This window comes from Vespa velutina, chromosome 8 (assembly GCF_912470025.1).
Source record: "Vespa velutina chromosome 8, iVesVel2.1, whole genome shotgun sequence".
Lineage (NCBI taxonomy): Eukaryota > Metazoa > Arthropoda > Insecta > Hymenoptera > Vespidae > Vespa > Vespa velutina.
Window position 1 is genome coordinate 2,523,321 of NC_062195.1, and position 20,000 is coordinate 2,543,320.

Genomic DNA, 20,000 nt, shown 5'->3' on the forward strand with positions numbered 1-20,000 from the left:
TGTCGTATCAAATAAAAACCAAGAAATACATACATACGTACGTACGTACGTACGTACTTGCACGCACGCACGCGTGCATGCATGCATGCATTCGTGACGTAGGCTGACGTTGAAAGCAATAACGATAAAGAAGAAAGTAGCCGTACGTGTATCTCGTGTACTTGGTATATTTTTCCTTCTATTTCTTTTTTCTCTCTCCTTTTTGTTTGTTTTTTTTTTTTTTTTTTTTTTTTTAGTAGTTTCTTCTTCTTTTATTTTTTTTGTTCTTCTATCTCTTTTCTCTTCTCCTCTTCCTTTTTCTCTTTGATACAGAACTTTGTTGCTGCTGCTGCTGCTGTTGATGCTGACGATTCAAGATTTCAAGGTAAACTCAAGCGGATGGAGTCGATTAGATCGGACTTCATAAAACAGAGAAAGAGAGAGAGAGAGAGAGAGAAAGGGAAAGGAATCCAGTGACCTTGGCACTTTTCCCTCAACTTCGCGTGCACCATGTACTTTTCGTATCCGCAGAAACGATAGACCCGGCCCATACCCACTATCCATTTCCTTTTCTAGAGAGACTCTCGAGACCGCTAATTAGTTTAACGCTACCCGGCTGCTGTTTTACCGTATTCACTCATTACGAGCTACATTCTCTGATTTTCCAGGAAACAAGAGAGAGAGAGAGAGATAGAGACAAAGAGAGATAGAGAACTGAGAAATAAGTTCGAAGCGGAAAGTACGTATAAACGTATTCGTAAAACGGACTATCGTGAATTTTGCTCGTCGAGAATTACGCCTCGAAAACTTTACATCGCACGTAATTGGATGAGTACGTATATATATATATATATATATATATATATATATATATATATATATATATATATATCCTTCTTAGACTCGGTTGGAAAATCTAATATTTTCTCGCTTGTTACTATTTGATATTTAAACGAGAATCCGACGAACGTGTCACAATTAATTGGTACAAAATTTACTATATTAGATATTCAATTATGTATTATTATTATTATTATTATTATACGTAGAAAAGATCAAGATTGATTAAAAGGTTATCTATGTGTAATCTAACGTGACATACATCAATCGTTGACGACATTTTTAACATGAATCGTTTTTTTTACAACGATTGTCTCTTTAATATAGATCGATTCATTATTAAGGATCAAGAACGATCGAATGGAATTGAATCGTACCTTTTTAAAATCTCTCCGAGTACAATGTTCTTTCGTTTCTATTTTTATTTCATTTTATTTCTTTTTTAAATTGTAATATTTTACTTCAATTTAAAAACCATTGGTAAATATAACGCTTTAACAAAAGCAAAATCAGAAATGAATAATAGAGATTGACGGAACTTTACGTATTTCATTGAACCCCGAAGCAAGCAAGCAAGCAAGCAAGCAACCAAGCAAGCAAGCAAGCAAGCAAGCAAGCAAGTAACCATCAAGCGTATGCATACAGAAGGAGAACCCGAAGCTACGAAACGAATGTAATACTATTACATGTAACGGATGTTACAATCATGTATAGAAAAGGACTATTGGCGAACGATCTCTCGGCATGTTCGACAAAACGTTAACAATGAAAAGGTGGGTGGGAAAAGAGAAACGTCGACAAAAAAAAGAGAGCAAAAAATACAAAAAATACAAAAAAAAAAGAAAAAAAACAGGAAAAGAAGAAAAAAGGAACAAAAAAGAGGAGAGAGAGAGAGAGACGAAAAAAAAAAAAAGGAAACGTACAAAATACGTGGAAAAACGATTATTTTAGCGGCTCTCGATGGAGAACGAATATAAAAGTCATCGAAACTCTGCGGCGATGCACTTTTATTTGAGAACCGCTATTCTGAAGTGAAAAACAACGTGACCAACGTAAAATCAACATCAACGACACACACACACACCCCCCCCCCCCCCGTGTATGTGTGTATGTATGTGTACATATATATATATATATATACACACAATGTATATCTATCTATGTATGTATATATGTATGTATATTCGTCCCTATCTACGTAACGAATGGAAAAGAGAAAAAGAGAGAGAGAAGAGAGAGAGAGAGAGAGAGAGAGAGAGAGAACATACCGATCCGAAGTTCGTTATCGAATTTGCCTGCTCTGCCAGTTCTAGCCACGATATCGTTTATAAGTACGTTCGTATGTTCCGATTGATCACCTCGACAATAGGTTTTTCGATCCATAAACGATATATAGTAGGTACTGGATGCATCTTCAAACATGAATAACAATAGTACTGGATGCATCTTCAAACATGAATGATAAAAGCTCGTACGAAAGATTTCGATACAAAGGTAAACGTAAACCATTTTGATATACGCGTGTATGGAGAGAAATTAAAAAAAAAAAAAGAAAAAAAAAAAGGAAAAATAAATAAATACAATAAATGAAATAAATAAATAAATAAATGAATGAATGAATGAATGAATGAAAGAAAATGAAAAAATGAAAACAAGAGAAAAAAACATATATATATATATATATGTATATATAGTTGAAAGTAGATATTTATTTATTTTTGGGTCTTTAATTTCATAACGATTGATATAAATATTTTTCATTGATATTTCGTAAAGAATACGTATATAGTTATGATCTTAGAAAAATTTGTCGAATATAAAAAAATTTATAAGAAAATAAACGTGGCACGTATGGATTATATAATTGTTCGATCAATTACACGATCAATAATAATTTCATCAAGATCGATATAAATATTTCTCATTGATATTACGTTAATCGATAAGCATAGGACATATTATAATGTTATAAAAATTTGTTGTAAATGATAATTTATAAAGAGATGGATATACGCAGAGAGCACGTGATGTAAGAATTCAATTGCGATTTAGAATTGATAATGGATCTCTTTTCATTGGATCGATTTAAACAGTTAAATAATAATAATGATTATTATTATTCGGGATAACTTTGCGTAGGATATAAAAATGCTAGTGCAAATCAAAGAACGAGATTATGGATTTGTGGGATAGAATCGAAATGGTTTATCGATTGGACGTAACTAACGATGAGTTTGATCGTCGACAATCGAGAAACGTCAGTCGAACGAAACGAAATTATTAAACCTTCATCGGATATATTCGAAAGCGAGTACGTACTTCGGAAAATTTTTATAATTCAAAATATACCAAACGGGGCTAATGTAAACAATACCAACCTGATGTAGTTTTATACGATCGAGAGAATGAATATCCTTATAAAAATTTTTCATAGAAAAAATTCTACGCTCGTACTCGTACAGAAATACTCGTTATGCAGAAATATACAAACACGCATGTGTATATATATATATATATATGCACAGGAACGATACGTACGTGATACGATTTATATCGCATGAAAAAAAAAAGGAACGAAGATTCAATCATACAATCGTACGAATTTTTTCATAAATTGATATTAATCGTTCAAAAAAAAAAAAAAAAAAAAAAAATTTAATGAAATTATATATATATAAATATAAAAAACGATTTCATTGTTAACCCGTAATATCACAAAGATTTCGATCAAATCGATTAAACGCTTCATTTTAATTATCAATTATATTTAAATCGACATTTATAATAAATACATTTCAATGAATACAGCTCTTTAACTGTATGACCATGGTTGAGAATTCAAGTTCGCGAATGAATTACAACGAATTTACGATTACAAGTATTAATTGTTTGATTGTATCGAATTGGGTCAAGATGGTTATTAATTGTAAAGGAAAAAAAAAAAAAGAGAAAAAAGAAGAAAAAAAAAGGAACAGAAAAAAATTCGTCTATTAACTCGATTGAACGATACAACGAATGTATGACACATGTCATCGATTTCCTTCGAGAGTTATGTCATCCGTTGTAGTTTCTCTCTCTCTCTCTCTTTTTTTTCCCCTCTTTGTCTCTCTCTCTCTCTCTCTCTCTCTCTCTTTCTCTTTTACTCTCAAGCAATATCTTAAGTACCTTGCAGCAATATCCGCAAAGAGCCTTTCGATGCTTTCGATTCGAAATACCATCGAAAGGCGCGACCGACTCTTATCGATGACACTGTAGTCCTATAGTCGTCGTAGTCGTTCTTGTGTTGCCTTGGAGATAAAAAGAGAGAGAGAGAGAGAGAGAGGGAGAAAGGGAGAGAGAAAAGCGAGATGCGCGGATTTTGCGTTCAAAGAAAGCGCGAGGAACAGTACAGCAAGTAGATAATACATACGTACATACATACATACATACATATATATATATATATATATATATATATATATAGATATATATATATATATATATATATATATATCTTAGGTGTATCTATCTATCTCGAACACGATGACATACGACGATATCGAGAGTTCGAAATAAAAGTTCGAATAAAATGAAGAACAAGAATTGTCCGATTTATTCGACAAGATTCTTCTTTTTTGTTTGTTTCTACGTACAACGTGTAAGCGAGCGCGTACGTGTACGTTTATTTCTCTATCTCAATTTCTCACTCTCTCTCTCTCTCTCTCTCTCTCTCTCTCTCTCTCCCAAGTTTTTCTTCTTCCTTCTTTCGTTCTTCCCTTCTTTCGTTCTTTTTGCCTTCCGTTGCAATATTTTTACTCTTGGAGAACAAAAAAAGAAAAAAAAAAGAAAAAGAAAGGAAAGGAAATCGATGTGCGCCAGTAACAAATCTTCGTTAACGAAAACGAAATTAATTTCAGCTACGAATATCTATCGATGTGATTAATAATTACGTTTCTAAGTTTAGATTTGTTTTAGGATTAAAAAAAAAAAAAAGAAGAAAAAAAGAAAAGAGAGAAAGGAAAAAGAACAACAAAAAACAAAAGGGAAACAAAATATTTCTTATCCGGTCCGTTCGAGCACGTTTGATTTTTCAGGTCCACGTGTTTGAAGGATACAATAGGTAAGGTAATAAGAGAGAGAGAGAGAGAGAGAGAGAGAGAGAGAGAGAGAGAGAGAGAGAGAGGGAACAAAAAAGGTACAAAAAAAGGAGAAAAAGGATTGTTGGGAGTGAGAGAAGGAGAGAAAAAAGAACTCAATTTTCAAGCGCATCGGTTGGGACAAAAATGAATCCAGTCGAATGGAAAACGCGAGAGAAACGAACGCTCGGAAGTGTCCACAGCCTTTTCTCTCTCTCTCTCTCTCCCTCTCTCTCTCTCTCTCTCTCTCTGTATCCCTCATATTCTACGTTCTCTTTGTCTGCAGACTCGTTAAGCTTCCTAAATCGAGCAAAAGCGTGTAATTTTCGTTGTTTCTGCCGGTACATAGGCAGAGTAAGCGATTGAGAGAGCGACATACAAGCGAAAGAGAGAGAGAGAGAAAGAGAGAGATAGAGACAGAGTTAGAAATAAAGAGACTATAGTCGATGGAAAGAGAAAACACTATATATTCACGAAAATCATGAATTCCGTCCTTCCATTCTTCTGCGTCATTATAATCCTCCTTCGATAATAACCGGGATCGTTTTCGAAGAAGATTTTCCCATTTAGTTTCCTGGATCTTCCTTTTCGACTGTATGTTTCCTGTCTCATGTATTCGGTATAAAGAAATTGACGTGATTACTTTGGGAAAAGAAGAACGCTACTTTCCAATGGGGATAGGGGGAAGAGGGGATGGGAGGGGGGAGGGTGGGAAACTTACGTACGTACTTACGTACGTATTTAAGTACTGTATGGTGTATGTGTGTGCACGTCGTGTGCACTCGCAGTTTACAGACATCTAATACATCGAAAAGTTTAATAAACGCGAGTTTCGCAGCAACTGAGCAAACGATTTCGCTAATACTTTTAAACGATACTTTAAACGAATGATATATCGTTGAAACTCCTTCAAGCTTTCTTTTCTTTCATTTTCTTTTCTTTTCTTTTCTTTCGTTCGTTCGTTCGTTCTTTCTTTCTTTCTTTCTTTCTTTCTTCCTTTCTTTCCTTTCTTTTCTCTTTTCTTCTTCTTATTCTTTTTGAGCGAACAAATTGATCATAAATACATCCTAAATGACACGAACTAAACTTTCCTGAATATCACGAATATATATATATATATATATATATATATATATATATATATTGTGTTGAACTTTTGTTTTTTCTTATTTTCTTTTTCTTTTTATTTTTTTTTTCCCCTACTCTTCACTAGCGATATCATTTTTTCTCCCTTATGTGTCTCGAATATATCTACATAGGGATATCGCGATATTATTCACAATTTTCTTTTTTTTTTTTTCTTTTTTATGGTCTTAGGATAAAAGATGATTTAAATAACCGATGGGATTTGAAACAACGAGGAAATAAAAGACGAAAAAAAAAAAAAAGAAAAAAGAAGAAGAAGAAGAAGAAGAAGAAGAAGAAGGAAAAAAATTGAAAGAAGAAATAGAAGACGAGGATGAAGAAAGGAAATGAGAAAGTGAAATAGAGAAAATGGATTTCGGTTCGTAAAAAGAAAATGGACGATGATTCTTCTACCTTTCGAAACAAAGTCGGCCGTAAGAAACTTTGAAAAGTCGATAACTTAACGAAAATCGTCGGAATATAACGAACGGTGGGTATCAAATGAATACCAACGTATTTCACGATGGATTTTGAAAATTTAACTAAATCGACGAACGTCATCATCGTACTTACTTACTTACTTACTTACTTACTTACTTACTTACTTACTTACTTACTTACGTTCGGCTCGAACTACGCCGAAATTCGAATGCAGAGAATCGCGAATGGGCTTTTCGAAGTTTTATCTAATTTAAACGATGTTAAAATTTAATCACCGAGAATCTCGGTTTTCCGTTGTTAAAGAAAAAGAAACAGAAAGAGACAGAGAGAGAGAGAGAGAGAGAGAGAGAGAGAGACAGACAGACAGACAGACAGACAGAGAGAGAGAGAGAAAGAGAGAGAGAGAGAGAGAGAGAGGATCGATACGTATAAATTATCGGATTTAATCAGAATTTCGATTGGTTAATGCCGAGGTCCGTCGTGATTTAAATGCCGAAATTCTCTCGATTGAAACCTTGAAGAACCTTAAATCTAATAATCACTTATTGATGCTTAATCACTTTTAACTGTTATACATTAAAAACCATCGTGGGATAAAAGAATTTGTTAATTATAATTATACGATATACAAAATTAGGTAATTTAACTGAAATTAGGTAAAATAAACTGAAGATTGTATTTCGAAACGATTTCCGATCGTTACAGAAATTTCTCTCTCTCTCTCTCTCTCTCTCTCTCTCTCTTTCTCTCTCACTCTCTCTCACTCTCTCTTTCTGTTTCTATGCAGTTTGACTTCTTACAGTATCAGAAAATCGACAAATTTTATATGTATGTATACATATATATGTATATAAAAAAGAAGGAAAAAAAAGAGATGCTCGTGCTGGAATAGAGATAACATTCCGTCTCGGTAGTTTAACCAAACGTACTCTGGCTGATTCCTAAAGAGAAAGGACAAAAAAAAAGAAGTAGAAGAAGTAGGGATGGATGAAGAGGAAAAAGGGATAGAGAAACGAAAAAAAAGTAGAAGAACGAAAGAGAGAGAGGGAGAAGTAGAGACAGATATATATATATATATATATATATAGAGAGAGAGAGAGAGAGAGAGAGAGAGAGAGAGATGTTGGCTGACTGGAATCGAAGGACCAGGAAAACTTGGCTGACTGTAAATGAAACCATTCGGGCTTGTGAAATCTAGAACGGTTAGTTTCGATGGTGTACGAAGTTGATGGAAGACGAAAAGGAGAAAGAGAGGGGCAGAAAGAGAGAGAGAGAGAGAGAGAGAGAGAGAGAGAGAGAAGATGAAAGGTAAAGTAAAAGTAGAAAGAAGAGAGATGCAGGTGGTCCGGAAAGTGTACGAAGAAGGAGAAGAAGAAGAATGAAAAAAAAAAGGGGAAAGAGAAGGAGGAAAAACGGCGAGCCAGCCGAGTGAAGTTATAACGTGGAAGAGGATGAAGGAAAAAAAAAAAAAGGAAATAAGCGAAAAAGAGGGAAAAGGAAAAAAAAAAAGACAGAAAAGAGAAAAGAAAAAAGGGTGGCTGAAGGAGGGAGGCATGGACGAATGGTATAAGAAAAGTATGGGAGTACCGAAGGAGGCGCTGCGGCGTGCGACTACGAATTATGGCGGAATTATGAAGAAAACTTTTGAACGGACAACAGTGGCCGTCGACATTGGCAAATTTCTTTCTTTCTTTCTTTCTTTCTTTCTTTCTTTCTTTCTTTCTTTCTTTCTTTTTTTCTTTTTTTCTTTCTCCGGTTTTTTCTCGTTACTCTCTTTTCCCTTTTCCTTTTCTTTTTTATTTTTACCTCGAAAATTTTTACGCATACGAAAGGGAACGATCAAATGTGACAGAGACTTGAAATCTTGAAAGGGGTACGAGAAAATTGTCAGGATTCTCTGTAATGTTAGTATTTTATTATGCGATTAGATATAAAAAATAATTTCGCTTTTTGTTTTATCTTCATTTTTCTTTTTTTTTTCTTTTTTTTATTTTCTTTTTCTTCTTTTTTATTATTATTATTATTATTATTATTATTATTATTATTATTATTATTATTATTATTATAGCGAGACTATCAACCACTTTTCTCATTTTCAAAGTCAAAAGACTTTCACCTCCGTTTCTCATTTTCTTTCTTCTCTCTTTATCTATCTCTCTCTCTCTCTCTCTCTCTCTCACTCTCTCACTCTCTGTATCTTATTACCAAAACTCGATTCGAGCTGTTCGATATGAGGAAATTGTAAAAGAAATTGTTCTTTCCTTCTCGACTTTGGCAAGAAGTTAAAGAGAGTAAAAGAGATAAAGATAAAGAGAAAGAGAGAGAGAGAGAGATAGAGAAAGAGAGATATATATATATATAGAGAGAGAGAGACAGAGAGATTAACTTTCAGTGCTCGAGAATGAATAAAGAATATCGATTGAAAGGATAAGATCCACGAGGATTTAGGAACCGGGAAGAGGTTAACGAGATGGTGAAAAAGGTCAAAGAGTCAGAATGGATGGGGTTGGGGAGAGGGGAGTGAGTAGATACCGGGGGTGGGAAGAATCGACTGACGGAAAATATATTCTCTCATCGTAAACCTAGGTGGTGGATGTTCGAACGTGCGTCGAAGAAACGTTCTGAGAGGAGAATAAAAAAGACATATATATATATATATATAAAATCGAGAGAGAGAGAGAGAGAGAGAGGGGGGGGGGGGAGAGAGAGAGACTGAGAAAAAGAGCCTCGAGATAAGTGGCGTAAAAAAGGAAGTGACGAGATGTGGTCGTCCATCGAATAAAATGGAATAGGAAGATGCGTGGAAATATAGCCCAGGGATGCTGAGAAGAGAAGTAGAAGAAGTAGAAATACAACGGAGTAGAGGAGATCAATAGGATCGATCACGAGAGAAGTTTTTCCTTTTTTCTTTCCTTTTGTTCTTTTCTTTTTTTCTTTTTCTTTTCTCTTTTTTTTTGTTTTTTTTTTTTTTTTTTGCGTGTGGTTCGTAAAATAAAAGGAAAAAAAGAGAAGGTACGAAAGAATGAAAGAAAGAAAGGAAGAAAGAAAAAAATAAATTGACTACCCCACAGATGTCGACGTTGAACAGAAAAGAGAGAGAGAGAAAGAAAGAGAGAGAGAGAGAGAAGAAAGACAGGTTTCCTACCTGTCCAATGATACCTACGTTATGTTGTTCTTTCTTTGTCTCTCTCTCTCTCTCTCTCTCTCTTTCTTTCTCTTTTTCTCTCTCTCTCTATTTGTCTATCTATCTATCTATCTATCTATCTCTGATTCTTTCTTATAAACTTGAAAAACAAGAAAATAAGAAAATTCTAAAGAGTATTGCTCTCTTTTCAGCAAAGGACAAGGACATCTTCTGAGTCATACTTTTGAGGTATCGCTTTGATATTTTTTATTTTCTTTCTTTTACCCTCTTTCCCCACCCTCCTCACTCACACACACATTCTCTCTCTCTCTCTCTCTCTCTCTCTGCGATTTTCTATAATATACGATGTAAAAGGTAAAACGATAAGCGGATTTTCGTATCCCTCGTAAATTGCCGAACAAATCGAACGTAAAAACAAAACGAAAAGAAAAAAAAAAGAAAAAAAAAAAAAAAAAGAAAGAAAAAAAGAAAAAAAAAAAAAAAAAAAGAAAAAAAAAGAAAAAAAAAAAAAAAAAAAAAAAAAAAAAAAAAAAAAAAAAAACAATAACTCAAGTAACAATCAACGTTCGGTATAATGTTACAAGAGATATAATACGATGATGATTTTTCTCAATGGCGAGAAAAGAAAATCTAATTTAAAAGATATCGACTTTGATATCGCGGTCGTTTTCAACATTCGATAGCTGCGATATTTCCTTCCGAATTTTCTCGTTACGACTCGCCCTTTGGGATGAGTAAAAGAAGGGCGGGTGTTGTCGAGGGTTAGGGTGTACTAGAAAAGTTGTTACTCAGGCTATATAATATATATATATATATATATATATATAAAACAGGTAAGTACGGACCTCTCTTCCCCTCTATACCCCGCCGAAAGTAATTTCGAGATATGCGGTTTACGAGAAACGTTCCCTTTCGTTATATATCGACCGTGAGTAAGAACTGGATGATACTTTTGAAAGTAACCTTTTAAGTAAAGGATTCAATGTAGAAAACGATTCATCGGGGCTTAAATATTTCTCTAAAGGCGTGATTAACCTTTCCCTCCCTCCCTCCTAACCCCTCTCTATCCATTCGTCCAAAGCTAAGCGCCTTCCAACCCTTTAGGGAGAGGAGAGAAGAGAAGTGGAAGGTGAGAGCGACGGAGCAAAGCACGAGTTTTACCCTTCCAATACGAACCCTAGAAAATTCCCTGATGAGCCACGAACATGTTTGAACTTTCGGAACTTTCTGTATTTCAAGAGAGTGAGAGAGAAAGAGAGAGAATGAGAGAGAATGAGAGAGAAAGAGAGAGAAAGAGAGAGTTAATTGTAATACGACTATCTCTAACCCAAAAATTAAAAACTTTTCGGACGTTCTATTATTTTATTAATTTCGAAGGAAAATATTCATTGTCAACTTGAAAATATTTTAAAACGTTCAATGAACGTAATAATGGGGAAAAAAAAAATATATATATATATATACATATATATAATTTATGAAGATAAAAAGATTTATATTCGATTAGATAGGATTCTTTTTTCTTTTTTTTTTTTCTTCATAAATACCTAAATTCTTCCTCTCTCTCTCTCTCTCTCTCTCTCTCACTTTTCATGTTTGTAATTCCAGCGTAACAATTTTTTATTTCTACGAAATCAAACGCGAATAAATTATTTCGTTATATATAACAGGAATCGTTCGATCGATCCTTTTGTCTTTTATCGAGTTAATTAATACTAGTAACGTCATGATCCGTTGTTATAAAAACAAACAAAATGAAAAAAAGAAAAAATAAATAAAGGAAAAAAAAATCAAAATTGTCGTTCGCCTTTCGCAAAATGTTAAACGAATACATATGTATCCGAACAAATATTATTTTTTTTGAAACGAATCCATATCTCTTTGATTTCTGTTTACATTTATTTATTCGTTTCTCTATATTATTATTATTATTATTATTATTATTATTATTATTATTATTATTATTATTATTATTATTATTATTATTATTATCTTCTCCTAACGGGAAGTTTATTAAGGCAAATTGGTCTCGCTCGTGAAAATTGAGCCGATTTTAATTAAATAAAACATCGAAAATTTATTATCACATACTCCAAGTGAATCCAAACGACGAATAATTTTGGAAAATTTTTCATTTATCATATTATTTTACACGAAATTTTTATATAATAAATCGATAATTCATGTATACATATATATATATATATATATATATATATATATATATATATATGTATATATATATGTATATGTATATATATGTATATATATAATTGATATTTGCGTTTTTTATAAAGAATGTAAGGTTTGATTGATATCCTAAAAAAACGTTTGATGATCATTACATTAACATTAGATTTTTACTTTTTTTTTTCTAACACACGTCGATTGTATTATCAGTTTTCACTTAAACCCGTCATGTTTACAGATATCCGTATTTAAAATACGTCTTTCTGTTTTTTCTTTTCTTTTTTCTTTTTTTTTCTTTCTTTCTTTCTTTTTAGTTCTTTTCGTTATAACATTAATTCATTACGTCAATCATGGTCAATATAAATTGTTGAAAAATAATATCAATGTATTTTCTTTGGAAATTTCAAACGGGAAATCCTAGAATCCGTCAGATTGACAAGTTAATCTCTCTATCGTTTGCTGAAGAGAATTGTCTGTTAGAAAAATGATTTCATTTTTCTATTCTTTTTCTCTCTCTCCCTCTCTCTCTCTCTCTCTTTCTCTCTCTATGTGATACATATATCAATTATTGTAAAATAATCTCTCAATGAGATTTTAATTGTATTAATAAAAATATTTGTTTTTCATGATTTCGATTGGACATAATTGGCATTCAACAACATATCTCGTAGCTAAAGTATATATATATACATGAAAGATAAAAAGAAAAAAGAAAGTAATACGAGAGGAAAGGTAGAAATAGATGTAACTAACGAAGTTGATAAAATAAAATCGAACGAAATAATAATAGTATCAACAGCAACAACAACAACAATAATAATAATAATAAAAATAATAATAATAATAATAATAATAATAATAATAATAATAATAATAATAATAATAATAATAATAATACGGTTCTGAAATTTCCGTGATGATCCGTGATACAAACTCGACGTTAGCTAACAGTAACGTTGTTTTCTTATCCTGTATTATCTCGTTCACGACAGAAGAGAGATGTAATTTTCTAAGAAATTACAATTATTACCAGGATTCCACTAGGCACGCGATATAAAGTGAGAGACAGACAGACACACAGCTCTGATGAAATTCCATGAGGTTGTATTTTCCGGTTCGACGCGTTGCGGTACGTCGTAAGTAAGTAAATAAGTAAGTAAGTAAGTAACTAAGTAACTAAGTAACTAAGTACGTATCTATCTAAACAGGTCATGGTACTAGTTCTGCGATAAAGACGATAATCTCCTTCGGGTAAAGTTTTACTAGAAGATCTAGAATGACGTTCACGAATTATCTCCAATCGTGATCGTAATCGAGATCGTGATCAAGATCGAGTCTCTCTCTCTCTCTCTCTCTCTCTCTTTGTACTGTAATTTTATCATCGATTTGTTCCTTTTAATATTTACAAGGATACGGTTATTATCACATCGTTCTATCTACGAACCCTAATTATAGATCTTTTCTCCATAATAATTACCATGATGCCTGTAGGTGCGGTTTAAAAAATTAAATATATAAAATAAACCATAGTGATTACAGTTTACTCGTACTTATTATAAAATTTTATTTATATAAGTAAAAGAAAAGAAACAACAAAAAATTTCTTATATATATATATATATTCATCTTTCATCAATTTATTTAATATCGAGTAATCGCACGTAGACAAGAAATGTATCGGAAACATATTGGGGGAAAAGATTTTATTAATTTTATTTATAAAAAAAAGTAAAAAAAAAAAAAAAACAGAAAAAATAAAGAAAGAAAGAAAGAAAAAAAGAAAAGAAAAAAAGAAGGAAGGAAGGAAGGAAGGAAGAAATATATACATAAATATAACGGAGAAAGGAAGAAAAGTTGTAAAAATTGTCAACAATACTCGATCTGAAGTCTAACTGTATGGACCGGACATATAATGGCTACGATAGTAAGAAAGAGAGAGAGAGAGAGAGAGAGAGGGAGAGAGAGAGAAATATGGAAAGAGAAATTCTTATTGATATGCAGCATCCGAAACTGATCTCCTCGATGTCTATTCAAGCTGTGGCCATCCATTTTCCAAGGACGATCGTCGTCCCTTTTTACGAAGAGGGTGTGTTCGAAAGGGGGAAAGGGGGGAGCGGTCTATGCGCGTCGGTGATGGGGATGAGTATGGAGGGTGAGAGATGGAAATGTTGGTGGGGGGTTGCCGAAGAAGAGAGGGAGGATTTCCTCTGGTAAGATATCTTTCTTCTTTCTTGAACCACCTACCTATCTAACCTACTTATCTATCTACCTACCTACCTACCCACCTACCTACCTACCTACCTACCAGACTACCTACCCCACCTAGCAAGTTCCCATTTTCCTCGGTGGCCAGCGCTTTCACCGTCATTCCGTCCAAGGAGACGGGGCCCATCATTCGCAGAAAGTACTATACTTTGGATCCTTTACGTGATTCGAATATGGGATATCATCTGTTTGCATTACCAAGCTCACGACGAATGTGACGGCTGTTCGTTGTAGTCGATGTTGATGCTGGTGGTAGTGGTGATGGTGATGCTGGTGAAGCCGATGCTAAAGTAGAACGTTCTTTTTCTCTCTCTCTCTCTCTCTCTCTTTCTTTTTTTCTCTCTTTCTTTCTTCTTTCTCTTGGGCACACGCATAGAGACGCAAACAAGTCGTAGGATACGCCGTCTGTTTGCGCCATTATTTCCGAGCGGAGAGAGCGCCGCATTTGTCAGGATTTCCTTCTCTAAGGACAGAACATTGGCGTGGTTAACAAAAAGGATCTTCGCTTTAAGATTCGACTCAAACCCGTCTTCCTTCCACTGTCACTATTTCCCTGCCGCCCCCAACCTCCTTCAACCACAATCATCCAACTACCTATCTCCAATTCTACCTTACACTCGTGACTAACCCTTATACTAGATTTGCCACTAAGACAAAATTATTTCGACGAAAGTTTATATCATTTTTGTAGTTAAACACAATGCGATATATATATATATATATTTTTTTTTTTTTTTTTCAAGTCGGACAAATTTTTTCAAGGGATATTTTATGATTTCGACGAAATACATATGTGTCTACGTTTGTTTGTATATATATATACGATTTAACAAATATCTATGTTATAGTTATGATTTCACGATTTTATTAGGCTATAATAGATTAATATCAGTTAGAATATTTTGAACGCCCTTGTAAAAATATTTATTACTCTTTAGAAGTTAATCTCTTTTCTCTCTCTCTCTCTCTCTCTCTTTCTCTTTCTCTTTCTTTCTTTCGCGCGCGCGCGGAAAAACTTTGGCACTTATCGTCCTTGAAAAATGATCCCTTCCGCGTTATATCCCTTAACAAAACAATCTCGAAGTTTACCGACCACTTCTTTCTATTCTTTTTTTATTTTTTCTTTATCTTTCTTTTTTTGCTTTCCCTGTGTTTTTTTTCTCTTTTTTTTTTTTTTTTTTTATATGGTAGTATAAGCAAGGTAAACATAAAAGTAGTACTAGAGCGAGTAATTCCCTGACAAAAGTAGTAAAAACGGGAGCGGTGGGTGGAGGTGGGGGAGGCAGGCAAAGGGAAAGGGAACTTTTATCTCTTAGTCAGTATTGTAGCTTCGAAGGTAAATTACGCGAGCTTGGGCTGAGTTTGTATTTACAACAACGATAGGTGAATATAACGTAAAGAAAAGAAGGAAAAAGAAAAAAAAAAAAAAAAAAAAAGAAAGAAAAAAGTTGATCATTTTAACGCATACGAATGTTCATTAGAAATTCATTCAAACAAACAAATGAATGAATGAATGAATGAAAGTATGAATGAAAGAATGAATGAAAGTATGAATGAAAGAATGAATGAATAAATGAATGAATGAAAGAACGAATGAATGACAGGACAAGAAAATCGTATAGGAATCGCGTGCTCGTCGAATACGTAAGTAGATAGAAAAATATAAAAATAAAAAATAGAAAAGAAAAAAGAAAAAAAAAAAAAAAAGATAGAAAGGCACGAGTCCAAGCTAAGATTTTCATCAATGAGAGAATAACGTAAGTAAATAAGTACTTACTTACTTACTTACTTAGTTACTTAGACGCGTGTTGTTATTTGAGTTGGTCCTTCACTCCTTTCTACTAAAATCCTTCCCTTTAAGTTTTAATTATTAGATTAAGTTTCAGTAACTACTCGACTCTGTTAACACCTCGTTGAGATAAAATCAAATTACGTAAATCGTGGATTAAAACAGATCCCGAAAGATAATAGAAAATTAATTATTATACTTTCCTCTCAACCCTTACCACCACTATCATCACCACAATTCTCCCCAACTCCCCCTATTTTCCTCTTATCATCCCGTTTCATGTTTCTATGTAAGGCAAAATAATTTTTTTCTTTATCCTTCTCTCTCTCTCTCTCTCTCTCTCTCTTTTATTTTTTTTTATCCTTCTCAAAAAACATTTTACTCTAATAAACGTACCAATCGAGTGAATCAATTGAATTCTTTGTTTCCATCTATTAGAATATTATAGATAATGAAGATAAAAATCGATAATATTTTTCGAATATATAGAATTTCGTACGAACGAATAAATATCTGTTCCTATCTATAATTTCTGATTAAGATTCGACAGTGAATTTAACGGGATAATATAAGATTAAGGTCTCTGTCTAACTATACCAAATCTTACTATATTTGACACAATCGATATATTAAGACACTTTTGGGGGGATAATCATGGTGACCCGAATTTCAAGTAACATATGCGACCACGTTCGCTAATATATATATATATACAAACACCCACACAGATATAAACGTCACCATCTAAAGAAATTAGAGACGACAGAAAGATATATATATATATATATATATATATATATATATATATTTTCTTGTTCGTTCTATCTCGTATGGCCTTGAACTTGATGCCTAAGAAAATAAAAGCTTTGTTTGCTCTTGTCTTTCTCTTTTTCTATTTCTCTTTCTCTCTTAATTCTAATTAAATGGATATAACATTATCTTACCAGAAATAGGATTACAGCGAAGAGATTAACATGATCGATCGATCGATCGATCGATCGATCGATCAATTAGACAACGTTTCTACCATAGTGTTACGTTTCAAAGAGAAACGAATAGCTCTCTACCAATGAGATATCTCCCAAAATACACCCGACGATACTGGTTACTAACGATCATGTTGTCATATGTAAATAAGTACGTATCCTATAGGTTGTAAATCAACCGATAATTCAACGAACGAACGAACGAACGAGCGAGCAAGCGAACGAACGAACGAGTGAACGAACGTATAAACGAATTTCTGTATCGTTAGGTTATATCCTGGGGACTTAGTAGTGGGTTGAAGCGATCTTGATTTTGTTGATCAAGAAATAAATTTCATGTAGATTTATCTATATACATATACTTTTATATATATGTATATATATATATATATATATTTACATAGATCGGAGAATGATTTAAGATGGACAGTCATGCACGCAAGCACGCAAGCAAGCACGCAAGCAAGCACGCAAGCAAGCACGCAAGCAAGCACGCATGCATGGATGCATGCACGCATACATGTACGCACGCATGTTCAAACGATTATCAAATTTATAATCGCAGCTGCCATACCACCATACGTTAAAATTAATCATAACAATAAGTATAACTATTAAGAAAGTTTATGCGACGATTATAATCACGATTTATTATCCTTAACTTTTGAACGATATTTTTTTTATCCTTTTTTTTTTTTTTGTTTTTCTTTGAAAAACGAAAAAGTGAAAGAATGCGAGAGAGAGAGAGAGAGAGAGAGAGAGAGAAAGAGAGAGATAGAGAAAGGGAAATAGAATATATCGATTTTACAATAAATCCTTATTGACTATAAAATAATATAGGTAGATAGGCTTTAACGATCGTCATACCGTTTTGAAATGGATATATAATAATTTGACGAAAGCTTGCTAAGGTTACTTCCCTGTTCTTTATATATATCTATATATATATATATATATATACATGTATATAAATTATATATATATCAGTCATAACGAGTCAAGTGCACATCATTAAAGTTGAATCATAACAACTCATAACTTTTAAATATCGACTACTTTCGATGAACATTAAAGGTCCATTAACGGGTTTACCTTGAACGATCTCTTATCTTTTTTCTCTCTTCTTTTTTCTGTTTTTCTTTTTTTTTTCTTTCTTTCTTTCTTTCTTTTTTTTTTTTTTTCTTTATCATTTTTTCTTGTTCTTCTTTTTTAACTTTTCACCGTTAGATTATATTAAATTTATGATCGACGTTTGTTGAAGTAATTGAATTAAAGTTAAAGCGTAAACTTGTATATTTCTTACTTCAATCTTTTAATTTGCCTCGAAGAATCTCCTTCTTTATCTTTGCTAAATTCTCTTCTATTAAACTATCTTTCTCTTTCTCTCTCTCTCTCTCTCTCTCTCTCTCTCTCTCTATCTCTTTCTCTATCTATCTATCTATCTATCTCTCTCTCTCTTTCTCTGTTTTATCGTCTAATTAACTTTCATTACTTTTCTTGTTACACTTTTTTTAGTACTTAATGAAAACAATAAAAAGAAAAATTATAATTCAAATATTGAAAAACATCATCATCGGGAATATGTCAGTTTACTTGAAATATCATTTATAAAAGGAATATATAAATAGATTTATAAAACTTTGTTCTTTCTTTAATTCAATCTCGAACGAATATTATTCCATAGATAAATATTTAAAAGGAAAATCGGAGAAAATGTAATTTCCTTAAAGACAACCAAGATGGAGAGTTCGTTTAAACGATCTTCTCGATCTAATTGAAGTTACCTTTAAAGTTGATCTGTGTTATGTGAATATTGCACGTTTTGATTCGATATATAACATCTTTCTCTCTCTCTCTCTCTCTCTCGTTTCCTCCCTCTATATCGATCTATCTATCTATCTCTCTCATTTTCGTCTTAGAACTCATTCCGTACTCTTACTTAGAGCTCTCACGTGTGTCGCATTTGAGAGGTTCCTCGCAAGATCATAAGGAAGGTGACTTAATTAGATCGAGATTAATCAGGTAGCATCCCTTAGATGCGTCCTCGGTTACGTCTTAGAACGTCTTCAACGTTCATAGCGTATCTTAGATTCGAAGGCGTGTCTTCGATCTATTCGCTCGGAAATATATATATATATATATATATATATATATATATATATATATATATATATAATATATCTTTGATAATTATTCCTCTGCTCTTCGTTATAGCGATCAATTTTACGAAGCATTAATAGCTGGCGTTGTATTACGTTTCTATAGCAATTCGACACGTTAGTCAACTTCATTAATAGCAAAAGGTAAACAATATCGCTACGAGAATAATTTTATTATCTCGTTTATCGATAAGTATGTATATATCGATACGTATCATAAAATTATCCTGTCGCGTACATAAATAAATATATATATATATATACATATATATATGATTATTTACTTTAAACAATTCTTCTATCAAATGTTAACTAAACGAATGACAAAAATAATATCATATATCGTTGAATGATCCTTAACATTAATCGTTGTGATTATTATCATTTCTTGCTTTTTTTCACTTCGATTATATCATTTTCGAAATTTTAATTCCACGTTTTTATCTATTAAAAAAAAAAAAAAAAAAAAAAAAAAAAAAAAAAAAAAAGAAAAGAAAGAAGAAAAAAGAAAAGAAAGAAGAAAAAAGAAATAAGAAAGGATTTGATTAACGATAATGTAAAGAAAAAAAAGAAAAAAAAAAAAAAGAAAAGAAAAGAAAAGCTTTAACGTCGGTCTGCTTCCACAAACTATTACTATTAACGACTTGGCTCGTTATTATTTTTAATAAGAAAAATAATGCATAAGGAAACTACGGAAAAGTTGTTGGTTGTATTGTTCCGTACTCGACTGGATTTTATAACTTTGAGAAAGAAAGTAAAAGACGCGTATACATGTGACAACACCAGGACTTTTAACAAAGCTTAAAGGACTCCAGCGGGTGCACAACGCAAGACCGTCCTTTCCCCTTCACCCTTCTATTACATCTTTCCCTTTTTGTTTTTGTCCCTTCGTTTCGTTTTGTTTCGTTTCGTTTTGTTTTGTTTTTTTTTTTCCTTTTTTTTTCATTTCTTTCCTCTTTTCTTCTT

At 32.7% G+C, this 20,000-nt stretch overlaps 1 protein-coding gene and 1 long non-coding RNA gene across 27 annotated transcripts in view; one reads left to right on the top strand and one right to left on the bottom strand.

The window, feature by feature from the left end:
* The window catches only part of LOC124951172 (nephrin), a 420,175-nt gene that overhangs the window by 149,584 nt on the left and 250,591 nt on the right, over window positions 1-20,000 (bottom strand). The window lies entirely within an intron of this gene.
* LOC124951173 overlaps window positions 1-20,000 on the top strand; it is an 88,576-nt gene that overhangs the window by 38,744 nt on the left and 29,832 nt on the right. The gene's annotated exons all lie outside the window — the stretch shown is intronic.